At 42.7% G+C, this 12,336-nt stretch overlaps 1 long non-coding RNA gene across 1 annotated transcript; it reads right to left on the bottom strand.

Moving 5' to 3' along the window:
* Nucleotides 1-892: 892 nt before the first annotated feature.
* LOC108513942 (uncharacterized) lies at nt 893-12,110 on the bottom strand. Its single transcript, XR_001881061.1, has 3 exons — nt 9,890-12,110; nt 7,343-7,530; nt 893-5,168 (listed from the first exon to the last, which is right to left on the bottom strand). It is a non-coding gene; the product is annotated as an uncharacterized LOC108513942 (long non-coding RNA).
* Nucleotides 12,111-12,336: the final 226 nt, after the last annotated feature.

Raw genomic sequence — 12,336 nt, 5'->3', positions numbered from 1 at the left:
TGCCATGGTCTCAGAGAGTCTGGGCCACCATAAAAGAAGCCAGACTACCCATGAAGGGCCCTGATACGGTTTGGCTCTGTGTCCCCACCCAGATCTCATGTTGAATTATAATTCCCAATGTTGGGGAAGGGATCTGCTGGGAGGTGATTTGATCATGGAGGTGGATTTTCCCCTTGCTGTTCTCTTAACAGTGAGTAAGTTCTCATGAGATCTGATGGGTTAAAAGTGTGTAGCTAGTTTAAAAATTATTTGGGAGTGATGATGTGTGCCTGTAGTCCCAGCTACTTGGGAGGTTGAGGCAAATGGATTGTTTGAGGCTAGGAGACACACATTAAGTTGTGATTGCCCCGCTGCACTCCAGCCCAGGTGACAAAGTAAGATCCTGTTTAAAACAAACAAACACTAAAAAACTGTTAAAAGTACATGAATCCAGTTTCTCAATTGGAAAACAAAAGACAGTACTCTATTTTATTATATCCCAGAAATATTCTATCCCTCAAAATAGAAAAAAATAGCAATCACTGATTTTTACTTGCTTAATTTTCTCCATGCTACTTATCACAGCCTATTCTATTTTGTATTTTGCTTATAAATCTTAATTATTGTGTGCCTCTGCCTCTGCCTCCCACATTCCCTACAAGTAGACTGAGTTCTGTGAGGTAGAAAACTTTTTTTTTTAAATGGAGATACAGGTCTTGCTTGAGTTCAGTGGCACTGTGGCCTATACCTCCTGGGCTCAAATGTACACCGCCATGCAAGGCTAATTTCATTTATTTTTTATTTTTCATAGAGATGGAGCCCCCTGTGTTGCCTAGGCCTGTCTCAAACTCCTAAACTCAAGTGATCCTCCTGCCCCTACCTCCCAAACTGCTGGGATTAAAGGTGAGCCACTATGCTTGGCCGGAAACTGTTGTTGTTTGTTGTTGTTGTTGTTTAAAAAGCTGTGTCCCAGGGCATAGGGTAATATCAGGCACTAGCGGTTGCTTGTCAGAGAAATGAAAGCAAGACTTTGGGTGCCACCTGGTGGAAAAAGCAGCTATTAGCAATTGGGTTTTGCCTGTTTTTCTTTTGCAGCTATATTGGTTGGGTGTGTCTGGGAATCTTGGAAGAGTGGTGGGGGTAGCGACCAGGACACACCTTTGGCCAGGTGTGTCCTTGTCGCCACCTTTGGCTAGTTGAGCTATATTTATCAGGTCTGGCTCTGCCAAAGAAGCTCAATCTTTGGCTAGTACCATCTTTAGAAGGAAACAGTTAACTTGGAAATCAGCTGGACTGCTGCAAATGAGAAACTCTACAGTGTTAAGGCACTATGTACTAAGGTAACTAAGGGCATTGAGATGAAGATTTCATTTTCAGAAAATAATAAAGTTGCTAAAGCTGAGATCTGTCCTCATGCCATTTAATCACATTATTACTAGATTGGCCCTGGAGCCACCAAGAACCAGCTCACTGTCTGGTCTGTTCTGTACCCCATACTGTGATTCAGGAAATCCAAGTCTGTTACCAAAGCCAATTATTGAGAGGTGAGAGCCCCTGGGCCTATCTCCTTCCAAGGTGACCGTGCCCTGGCAGAGAGCCCCTGAACACCAAGATGGCATCTGGCTTCTAGGGTAATACCAGCTGAAATGCTGATCTATGTGCCCAGGTCAGAATCATAGTGGCAGACATTCCTGAGGCTTTTCCTGTTCTGCTCAGACTGCTGGAGAGATGAAGAGAGGACCTAACAGCTAGCGAGTTCTCTCTTGCAGCAGAGGCCAGAGGGAGCTCCAACAGAGTGTTAACCATAGCACACATAAGTAAGAACAGAGATGATAACTAAGCTCTCCACCATCTGGCTCCCTCCATATTCTCCCTCAGATATCACTGGAAAGATTCACAAATAGCCAGTGTTATTTACTGCTGGGGAGGAGAACTGTGATAGTGGTGGGTGAGTGTTTTTACTAAAATTCTTTAACAGCTTCTGAGCATCCTTTGGTATTAGGTATATGAAAGGTAAACAAAATGACAAGAGAAGACAATGATGGTTCTTTGAGGATGGTGCTCTCACTTAGTAGGCCTCTTCCTGAATCACAAGTTTCAGATATCATGTTCTTTCATAAATTCTTCTGCTTAGCTTGCTGGCGTGTCTAATCCTCCCTCTGACCCAAAAAATTGTGGGTCATTTGATGGGCTCTTCATCCAGCTCACAGTCCCATAATCTCTGTTTCTCTTATTCCAGGACCCTCTTCTTTTTAGAGTATCCAGCTTCTGTATGGACATAGGAGATGGGAGGTCATCCAAGACTGGATTAAAAAAAATGACCAAAACAAAATCTTGACTCCATCAAAAAGCTGGATCTTCATATCTGTGCATACCCTCCTCTCCCTGCCCAACCTCCAATGCCTGCTAATTTCTCCCCTTCGCATCCTCTTCTGTGGGCAGCCAACCTCTCTTGATTGACTGATCAAAGGTATACAAAATGAAGCAAGGGGTTATTTCTGTTCATGGCCTCCAGATTGCAGAGGCAGCTTCATTCACTTGCCCCAACCCGTCTTTCACACTAGCACCTCTTAAACATTCATTTCTTCCTAGTTGTTTACCTGAACCCTGATAGGTGCTTCCACAGACATGGTCTGCTGCAATCTCTAGTGCATCTTGGTGGTGATACCGGATCATTCTTATTGACTGGATGAGGTAACTGAAGTTCAGTATGGGCAGGCACTTCTCATTAGTAACAGAACTAGAACTCAGACTCGTAGCCTTCAGCTCTAAAATTAGCTACTTTTCCCATGGATCCTTGACTACTTCCTTTTAGGTAAAATGACACTACTTGCCCTGCCCTTTGGGTTTTCCTCGTGGTTCCATCCTTCGCTTCTCCTCCAATTCAAATGTTTATCAAACTTCAGCCATCGATTCCTCACCTGCATTGATTTTCTTTTGCTACAATCATACACTGTTACCTCTCTTTTTATTTACTCAATGTCTTTTACATTGCTTCTCTTAAAAATATTTTCAAAGAAAAAATACATTAATGAAAATGCTCTGAATTCCTACTACAGTTAAAACATAAGTTTTACATGCCACAAACAAATAAAATGAAAAGTGAATACAATAAAATCACAAATGCTAATGTTATTATGTCTCATTTGGGTATAGTTGCCTGCCAATTATTTGAAATTAGTCTTGTTCTCTTTTTGTTAAAGAAAACACTAAGGTTTTATCAGTTACTTACCACTATCATATTGTCAGATAACAAACAACTCTCAAATCTCAGTGGCCAACTCATTTTTTCTCTCACAGATCTGCAGGTTGTCTGGGGAGGCTCTGCTTTAGGCTAAGGGTCAGGTTTAAGTCTTTTCTGGAAGGCTTTCTTTGGGAGACTTCTGACCCTCCAAGGTAGGCTCCTCTCATGAAGATGGCAGATGCCTCACAAATAAATACAAACCATGTACACATGTTTAAAAAGTCCACTTGTGTTAAGCTCACAAACATTCCAGTAGCCAAAAAGCTATCAAACCAGCTCAACCTCAATGGAACAGAGAATGATTTTCTTCCCATGGGGTGTGGTGTGCAGTAAATAGAGATTAAATATTTGCTGAATAACAAATATACTCTACCACAAAGGATGAAAGGGTGTAGAAATAGCAAAACAAACTTTCTGGGATAATTGAAAAGAACTGGAAAAGGACTGCCTTAGACCAATCATAATTTATGTCCTAGTGGTGAGCTCCCTGCTATTCTGACCAAAATTAGAGGTCTTTTAGCAAGAAGCAAGGTGTAATACAGGTAGGTGGTTGTGGGGAGTGGCTGTTGGGTAGGAGAAAAATGAGTTTGCAGCAGTTTTTCAGTTTCCTACCTCTTTTTCAAATTGCTTCTCTAATTCTGTATCTTTTCTTTTGTTCTTTCCCCTTCATGTTTATTAAAAGAGTGAACTACATTAGCGATTCCTATTTCTTTTCACTTCTCACTGAAAAGCTCACAACTATCAGTCTCCTACCCATAATTACTCCATTGAACTATTTTTTGTTTGGGTTTTGATAATAACTTATCTAATATTTTTGCTGCCAAGTGCAATAGATCCCTTTTGACTCTTCCTCATGGCTCTTCTTGGCAGTTGATATGGTTTGGCTGTGTCCCCACCCAAATCTCATCTTGAATTGTAGCTTGCTCAGGGCTGGCCCGGGGCTCCCCCTTGCCTGGCTTATGGCCCTGCCTTGTGGGGGCACCTCCAGGAGTGGATTGCAGGTTCCAGAACTGGTCGTCAGGAGAGTCAGGCTTGGCAGTCACCCTGATGTGTGGTGGGCCCTCCGGAAGTGCAGGAACCTGGTGCTCTCAGCAGGGTGGGTGCGATGGCCATACTGCTGGCCAGGTCCCTGAAGTGGGTGCTGCTCCATCCTCTTGCTCTGGGCTCCTGAAGTGCTGCCAAAGCTCCATGCCCCAGTCCTGGCACCCGTGTTCCATGTGCAAGCACCGCACCACCCCGGGCCCAGTTCCACCTTGGGACCCCCTCTCTGCCAGACCTCACTGCTCCTCCACCAGCAGGCAACTCAGGTTGGACCCATCACAACAGCTTCCAGGGCTTCCAGGGGCAGCCTCAGGGCCTGTCTACCTCTTCTCCATGCCCTCCTTACAGTGGCAGCGAGCAAGAGTGGTGATGTGGGGTCAGGGTCTGGAGTGGTGGAGGCTCGGGTCCTGGGGGCTGGTCCTGCCTGGTCACACAAAGGTGGGGTTGGTGCAGTTAGCTGCCTTGGGGATGTAGGACACAGGGGTCCCCCCACTGCCACTGCTGCTCTCACAGTTGCTCCTGCCACCACCACTTGCACCTCCCCACTACAGATGGCATGGGCCACTCCAGATGGCCCGCCACTGCCATCAATCCCCCCTCTGAAGACGTACATCTAGCTGCTGTAAGGATAAGGATGATGACCACTCTTAACTGCTTCATGCTGACATGGAGTATTGTTTTGGGGAAAACGGCACTTGGATCTCTCTCAGAGACCTATCTAAGGATCCCTGGTTAAAAGGCAGCTATTGTGTGAGGCTTCAGTTGCATTACTGCTTGGAGTTTGATGGCCCATCCCTCTTGTCTCTTCTGAGCTGCAGTCATAAACCACTGGTTGGTTCACAGGAATATACTTTACTCAATTGTCAAAAGCTGCAAATAGCTCAAAAGAACGGCTTCTTTGACTCTGAAAAGCAAAACAAAGGATCAGCAATGTTCTAAGCAAAAAGTCAAAAATATTACTTCAGTCTTCCATTAGTTCAATCCACCCAGTCAACTCTTGTTTGCAATCTCTAAAGTTATCAAAAACCTGCACTTGAGGACTATAACCCATCTTTTGAAGGGGATCAAAACAAGACAATTGTCTGTGAATGTCAAAATGTCCTAAGTTAGTTACAGTAAAAAACACGATTGACAAAGAAATTTAGTCACCTCTGTGGTCTACAATAACCCAACACAATAACCCCAATTATGATTAATAACACATACTCAGACATCAGAGTTTTAGAAATCCCATACTATTTTAGAATACGTATTAACATTTTTCACTAAAATATAACCTGAAAATTAAACACCACCTTATTTTGACAATCCTATGTAACGAAACATGTCAAATAATCCTGTTTACTTCTCCTTTGGATGCTCCAGGGGCCCTCTGTAGCATCCAAAAGTTAAGGGTTAGAAAAGACAATTTCGAAGCTGAAATTTGATATTGGGAAGCCTACCAAATACGTTGAAAGCTTAAAACACTTAATAGAATTTCAGGTTACCATAAGTCATCCATTTAGCTAAAATAGATAATTTAAATTTTGAAAAACAAAAATCTTTACTCATTAAGAGAGAAGACCAAGTTTTCAAAGCCATCTAACTCTTGTCCTTCCCTTCTTTTTTTGGAAGTTTATTCACAAGGCAAACAAAAATCTTTCATTACACTAAAATCTTGTTCAAGTGAGAGAAAGCCAAATTTCACCCTTGCATTAGTCAACTATTAATGTCAACCTCAATTTTTTGTAATGAAACCTTACAGACAAATCCATCCAATCTGAGTTTGACCATGAAGTGAGATTCTTATAAACCTTTTATAACCCTTTACACCTTCTACAATTTGTTCAAACCTTTAACGTTTAAGGAATTCTTTAACCCTCTAAACTTAGGCAGAAATTTACATTCCCATGCCTTCTTATAATCTTTTACCAAAACCACATTTTACTCTCCTTACACACTTTGCATGTAAATCTATCCTCAGTAGTCTCAATTACATATTACAAAGTTAACTCTCAGCCATTTTAATTTTGGTTTAAAACCTGGTAAGTTATTTTAATTATGTGTTAGGTGTGGATAAGATCTGACTCTCTCCAGCATAGTTAGGGGTGTGGTTAACTCCATATGTCCCCAGGCCTTACCAAACTGTAAAGCAGGCAAGTTGAACTGTTTTCAAAAGCCAAAGAAGCAGTTTATGACCTTAAACCATTTAGCAAGCCTAATATCTGAATTATTTCAGGTATAAACTGCATGTCTACATAATTTGGATCACATGTGTACATTTTGAAGACATTTTCATTTTATGAATAATCTTTAAAACTGTTTTATTTCTCAAAGATTAAAGTCATGTCAACTAAAAGGCATTAGAACTTCTATTTTTGTTAAGAATATTTGATATAAGCACTTATTTTTCCCTCAGCCACTCAATTAGAGCTCTTTTATATAAACATCACACACATAACACATACATAACTACACAGACAGACAGAAGGAAATCCAGGAGTTGTCAGATTTTTCATGTGCTAATCTCTTAATTGGATTACTGGCCTGAGAGTTGAGCCCTTCAAAAAACAGGACTAGGAAAACATGCAGTTTCTAAGGCCTAATAGGCACAGATTTTGAGAGAGATCCATCTGCCTCTAATTCCTGGGGTTCTGTGAGGGTAACAGGTTTTTCCCAAAACAGGGTCAGTGGTGCCTCCTCCATTTTCCCAAAGAGTCCCAGGCCATCAGAAGTTATCTTGCGGCCTCTCATGTGTGCAGTAAGAGTGGCAAGACAAAATGGGGGAAAATAATTCAGTGAACTGAGAAGAAAAAACCTTTTTTTCCGGAAAAACACCACCAAGAGACATCAAGTCCTTTTAAATATACCTATAGGTTGGATATCCATTTTAATTAAGCTGACTTTTAACCATAGCTCTCCTTTTTTAAGAAGTCCTTTTAAATCTCTTATTACCTGACCTTAGCCATGCCAAATGGCCACTACTTCTGGCTTTTGAGCTCATGGAGGGGCAGAGAACACGGTGATTTTTACCATTCTTGCAACCACTTTGCACAGAGAGACAGAGAGGCCAGAAGTGTGACTGGTAGGAACTTTTACCTTTTGCCTGCATGTCAGGCTTCTGGGTTCCCTTCCCCTGAGCCATGGAGTCCTGTGCAGGGGAACAGACAAAGAACAGCAGTCCCTCCTCAAGAGATTGCCAAGCAGTTTAAGATTTGAGGAAATTAAACTCTTCCCAGGATGTATCTAAGGGGAGTGTCCTGTGGTACAGAGACATGATTACCCATCTGTGAAGAGACGACACAGGAAGAAAAAAAAAAAGCATTTTTTTCCTTTCTCCAGAGTCTGAGGGCCAAAGGAGTTCCAGTGATTTAGGATACACTCATGAGGAGTGCAGTGCAGGCTGAAGATGATTGATTACCCATCTGGAAAGAGGGGAAAAAGGCATCCCTTTATTCCTTTCTCTTTCTAGGAAACACCCAGGGTACATAAAGGAGGGAAGAGAAGGCATTCCTTTCTTTCTTCTGACCCTATATCCCTGAGTCCAGTGACCTGTGAAGGTGCCGACCACGGGGGCAAGCGTGACCTTCACCCATGAAATGGGGAAGCGTAGCTGGCAGAAACATTCACACTCACCTGGGCGGTGCCTAAGCCTCCCACTGTCAGTAACCTTTAAGTTTCCTACCTCTTATCTATGTCATGGATGTGAGCATGACCTCCGTCCATGGAGTGGGAGGGCCTAATCCGCAGCAATAGGCATGCTCACCAGTGCTGTGCCCCTCGATTCCCACTGAAAGTAACCTTTGGTCTAGTGTTCCATTCCAGGGCTTCAAACCAAAGCTTGGGGAAAAAAGGTGCCTCAGGAGGGTGTATGGACCCATTAAATTAGTTCCAGGTGGCCCTCGCCAAATTGCAGCTAGCAACTGGAGGGGGCGGCTCCTCTGTTGCTTCCCTATCTTAAGCAGGTGGAGCTGTGGGACCAGGTCCTCCTCAAACAAGGGAGAGAAAGGGAGTCCCAATAATTGGGCACCCGGCCTAATAAGGTTCCTTGCAAAAGGAACCCCTCACATAGAAAAGCTCTGTGTATTCACAGGACTATTTTGACTCCTGACGTGGTGGAGGAAGGAGACCTGATGCCCCTCATGGTTGTGCCAAGAAAGGAGGGGGGTCCTAGATTGGAGAGGAGAACCGAAAGGTCCACTCCAGAGTCCAGGAGAAGGTCTGCCCTCTTTCCCTTGACCGCCAGAATCACCTGGAGCTCCTGGATGGCAATGGTGTTCTGAACTACCAGAGCTGGGGAAAGGAGCCCTGGGCCCCATCAGTACTGCTGCCCCATTTGGGATACTGGCCCTGGACCCAGTGACCCACATCTCTGGGGACAGTCCACCTTCAAATGATCCTTATGCAAACTTGACAGGATCGAAGTGGCCTCTGCCTGCTGTCCCAGCAGATTCCCTAGACCTTGGAGCAGAATGAAACCATTTCCACTATTCCCCTTCCACATTCTTCACCCACAGAATTTGTGAACATAAGGAAGTGGTTGTTTTAAGCTGCCATATTTTAGTGTAACTTGTTATACAGCAGTGTATAATCAGAATAGGTGGATGTATGTGTGTATTTAGGTGTGGATGACTCTATGTTTTCAGAGTTACTCAAAAGATAATGTTTGTAAGTGAAGACCAGAAAACCAGCAGAAAGGATAAAGTGGTCTAGCTTTGTCTGATCCTGAGAAAGGCGAGTTGGTGATTTCGTAGTAGTCATAGCAAAGCAGTCTTTGTGAAAGATACAGGCTGAATATTATGATTGCTTTGTCAAAGTCATAGGCAGAAGGAGATTAAAGTGGGGGGTGAGCAGAGAAGCGAGGCAGATTCTATACTATGGGTAGGGCATAGCTTTCCTTTAAAAGTGATGTGTTTCCATCATCAATCATCCCTGAGCCTGGAGAAGTTAACGAACTTGTGGATTGGGTGGTGAGTAAGCAGATGTGATCAAAAGCCTTCTCAGTACAGAATAAAAATAGCAGGCCACAGGTTAAAAGGAAAGACAGCCAGAGTTAGCAGGAAACTTCTTTAAAGGGGAATGGCACATAGATAATTAGTATCTAGGAAATCAGATTCTAATCACTCTACTAATTAAATCCTCTCTGTGCCTTTCACAGTGAGAGAGAGCCCTACTAGACAGATATTTTCTCCAGCAACTGAGGTCTCATTAGACAGGGTCCTGGGAACAGCCAGTTGAAGTCTTGGCCTTTAATCAAGATTTCAATGAGAATGAATGGGCAGAAGGTCTATGTATGGAGAAAAAGGCTTTTAGGAAGAAGGAGGAAAGAGGCATTTAGGAATGTCAGAAGGTAGGCTCGATCTTTGCAAAAATTTGCTAGTTTGTATCTAAATGGGAAGTCTAATTTGGAGGTGTCTCATACCATCCTTTGTCCCTTTTCTCTGAAAGTTTTTCCCACTCCAAAGAAAATGGGCCCCTGTAGCCATATTTGTACTATGTGATAATCAGAGTACATGTGGGCAATTCACATGAGCTGGGTCAATCAGATTCATCCTCTCTAGAATTTAGTTAGTGGCACTGAAGCTGGAGGATGATGAAGCCAGAGGGTGGGAGAAGTCACTTTATGACATTAGTCTCAATACTTACAAGGAAAAAAAATGATACACATAGTTGGGGGCGGAAAACGAGATAGACATGTTGTAATCTGTTCCCACAGAGCTGGATAGAGTGACTTCCTGGGTTCCTAATGGTTCTGTTTTGTTTTCGTTTTCTAGTAGCTGGTTATGCCCTTATGAGGTCTGGTTGATTGCCCTTTTCCTCAGTCCTGTGAAATTATCCATGGGTCCTTGAAATAGAATACATTTTGCTAGTCTGAATAGGTTTATACATTTTGCAACTTAATGAAGCTTATTTAAGACAACATTTATGACAGACAATGGGCCAGGAGTTACTCCCAAATCTCACTTGCTTACTTAAAAGTTTCCATTCTTACTAACGACACCTTTATGTGATCCTGACATGATATGCTAATCAATGTATAATTCTAATAAATACCAGGAGCCTATGTAGTCTAGTCTTTGCATAATTTGGCAGTCTTAGAAACTGGAGTTCAAATCCTCAAAACTCAGTAATGTTTGCTTAAACAGAAACCAATGAAGTTTATTTAGATAACATGGTAATGGATTGGGGGTTCACACTGATTTTAATTGGAAATCTTCCTTTAAAAATTGGTTAGTTTCCCTCTATATCCAAAGTTTCTCAGTTATGGCATACTCTAAAATTTCTCCAACTCATTGGCCCTACACATCTCTACCCATCATTTTCCACTACTGCTGTCTTCCACTCCAACTCCGAGACAGAAGTCACCTCATGAAGCCACATCAAGTGCTTCTAAGGGAGCACCACGATCTCCCAACTGTGTATACCCCTTTCTTCCTTGCCGTCCACAGAAGCATCTATAAAATATAATTCTTTTTCACATCTCTTAAGATTGGGAGATTGAGGGGCTATTCACACTGGGAAAATGGGGATGAAATGTGAGGCCTTATCAGCAGATGATCATCCAGTATGAAGATGGTGAGACCTCCTGTGGCCTATGCAAGCATGCAGTGGATAGAGAAAACTAAACGTGAATCCAAGTATCAGAATGAGCAATATGCCTCATTTTAAATTCTTGGGAGCTTTCAGTTAAATGAGACTCCCTCAAACATTGATAAATTCAGATTGAGGAAAACAAAGTTTTGTATTTGATTAGCAGATTGCATTACTCTACTATGAGAAACAAATATCTGCAGTATTTCAGTGAACTACAGGAGGAGCATATCACAATATACCTGCTTTCTAGTGTATATTTTATAAGACGATTGTGTAATGGTTAACTTTATGTGTCAAGTTGACTGGGCCATGGGGATCTCAGACCTTTGGCCAAACATTATTCTGGGTATGTCTGTATTTCTGGATGAGATTGATATTTGAATCAGATTGGGTAAAGAATATTGCTCTCCCTAATGTGGGGGTGGGGGACTTATCCAAGCAATTAGAGACCTAGATAGAACAGAAAGGCTGAGTAAAAGGGAAGTCCTCCCGCCTGACTTCTTGAGCTGGAACACTGGTCATCTGCTGCCCTTAGACTGGGACTTACACCATTGGTTCTTCTGGGTCTCAGGTCTTCAGACTAAGACTGGATATACACATTGGCTTTCCTGGGTCTTCAGGTTCCAAGCTGTAGATCTTGGGAATTCTCAAACTACATAATTGTTTGAGCCAGTCTCTCTCTCTCTCTCTCTCTCTCTCTCTCTCTCTCTCTCTCTCTCTGTGTGTGTGTGTGTATACAGAGGATTCTTGACTTACTATGGTTCAACTTAGAATTTTTTGACATTATAATACATTTATTGGGATGTAACCCCATCCTATGTTGTGGAGTACATATATGTGTATATTGGTTCTATTTCACTGGAGGACCCTAACAAGTACAGATTGAGAGAGCGGCTTTGCCAAGGTCCAGAAGCCAAAACAAGCAAATTGATGGAGTGAGTATAGAAATTGAAAGCATAGGTGTTGTATGCAGCTTGGCCTTTTTAGAATCTGGCTTTGTCATTTAATCTCTCTAAGTCTTAATTTCCTCCTTTGTAAAATGGAAAAAATAATAGTGCCTGAACCAAACTGTAATTGTGAACCTTAAGTAGGATTAATATGTGCATTTACTTGGGATAGTGCCTGACTCTTGGCAAGTGCTTGATGAATGATCAATATTATTATTACTATTGTTGTTATTATTACCAAGTCTTCTTAAGAAGAGTCACGGGCTCTGGCCGGGCGCGGTGGCTCAAGCCTGTAATCCCAGCACTTTGGGAGGCCGAGACGGGCGGATCACGAGGTCAGGAGATCAAGACCATCCTGGCTAACATGGTGAAACCCCGTCTCTACTAAAAAATACAAAAAACTAGCCGGGCGAGGTGGCGGGTGCCTGTAGTCCCAGCTACTCAGGAGGCTGAGGCAGGAGAATGGCATAAACCCTGGAGGCAGGGCTTGCAGTGAGCTGAGGTCCGGCCACTGCACTCCAGCCCGGGCTACAGAGCAAAACTCCGTCTGAA

Source organism: Rhinopithecus bieti, unplaced genomic scaffold (genome assembly GCF_001698545.2).
Source record: "Rhinopithecus bieti isolate Rb0 unplaced genomic scaffold, ASM169854v2 scaffold_1918, whole genome shotgun sequence".
Taxonomy (NCBI): domain Eukaryota; kingdom Metazoa; phylum Chordata; class Mammalia; order Primates; family Cercopithecidae; genus Rhinopithecus; species Rhinopithecus bieti.
Note: the sequence above shows the minus strand (reverse complement) of the source record. Positions and strands in the feature narration are given on the sequence as shown.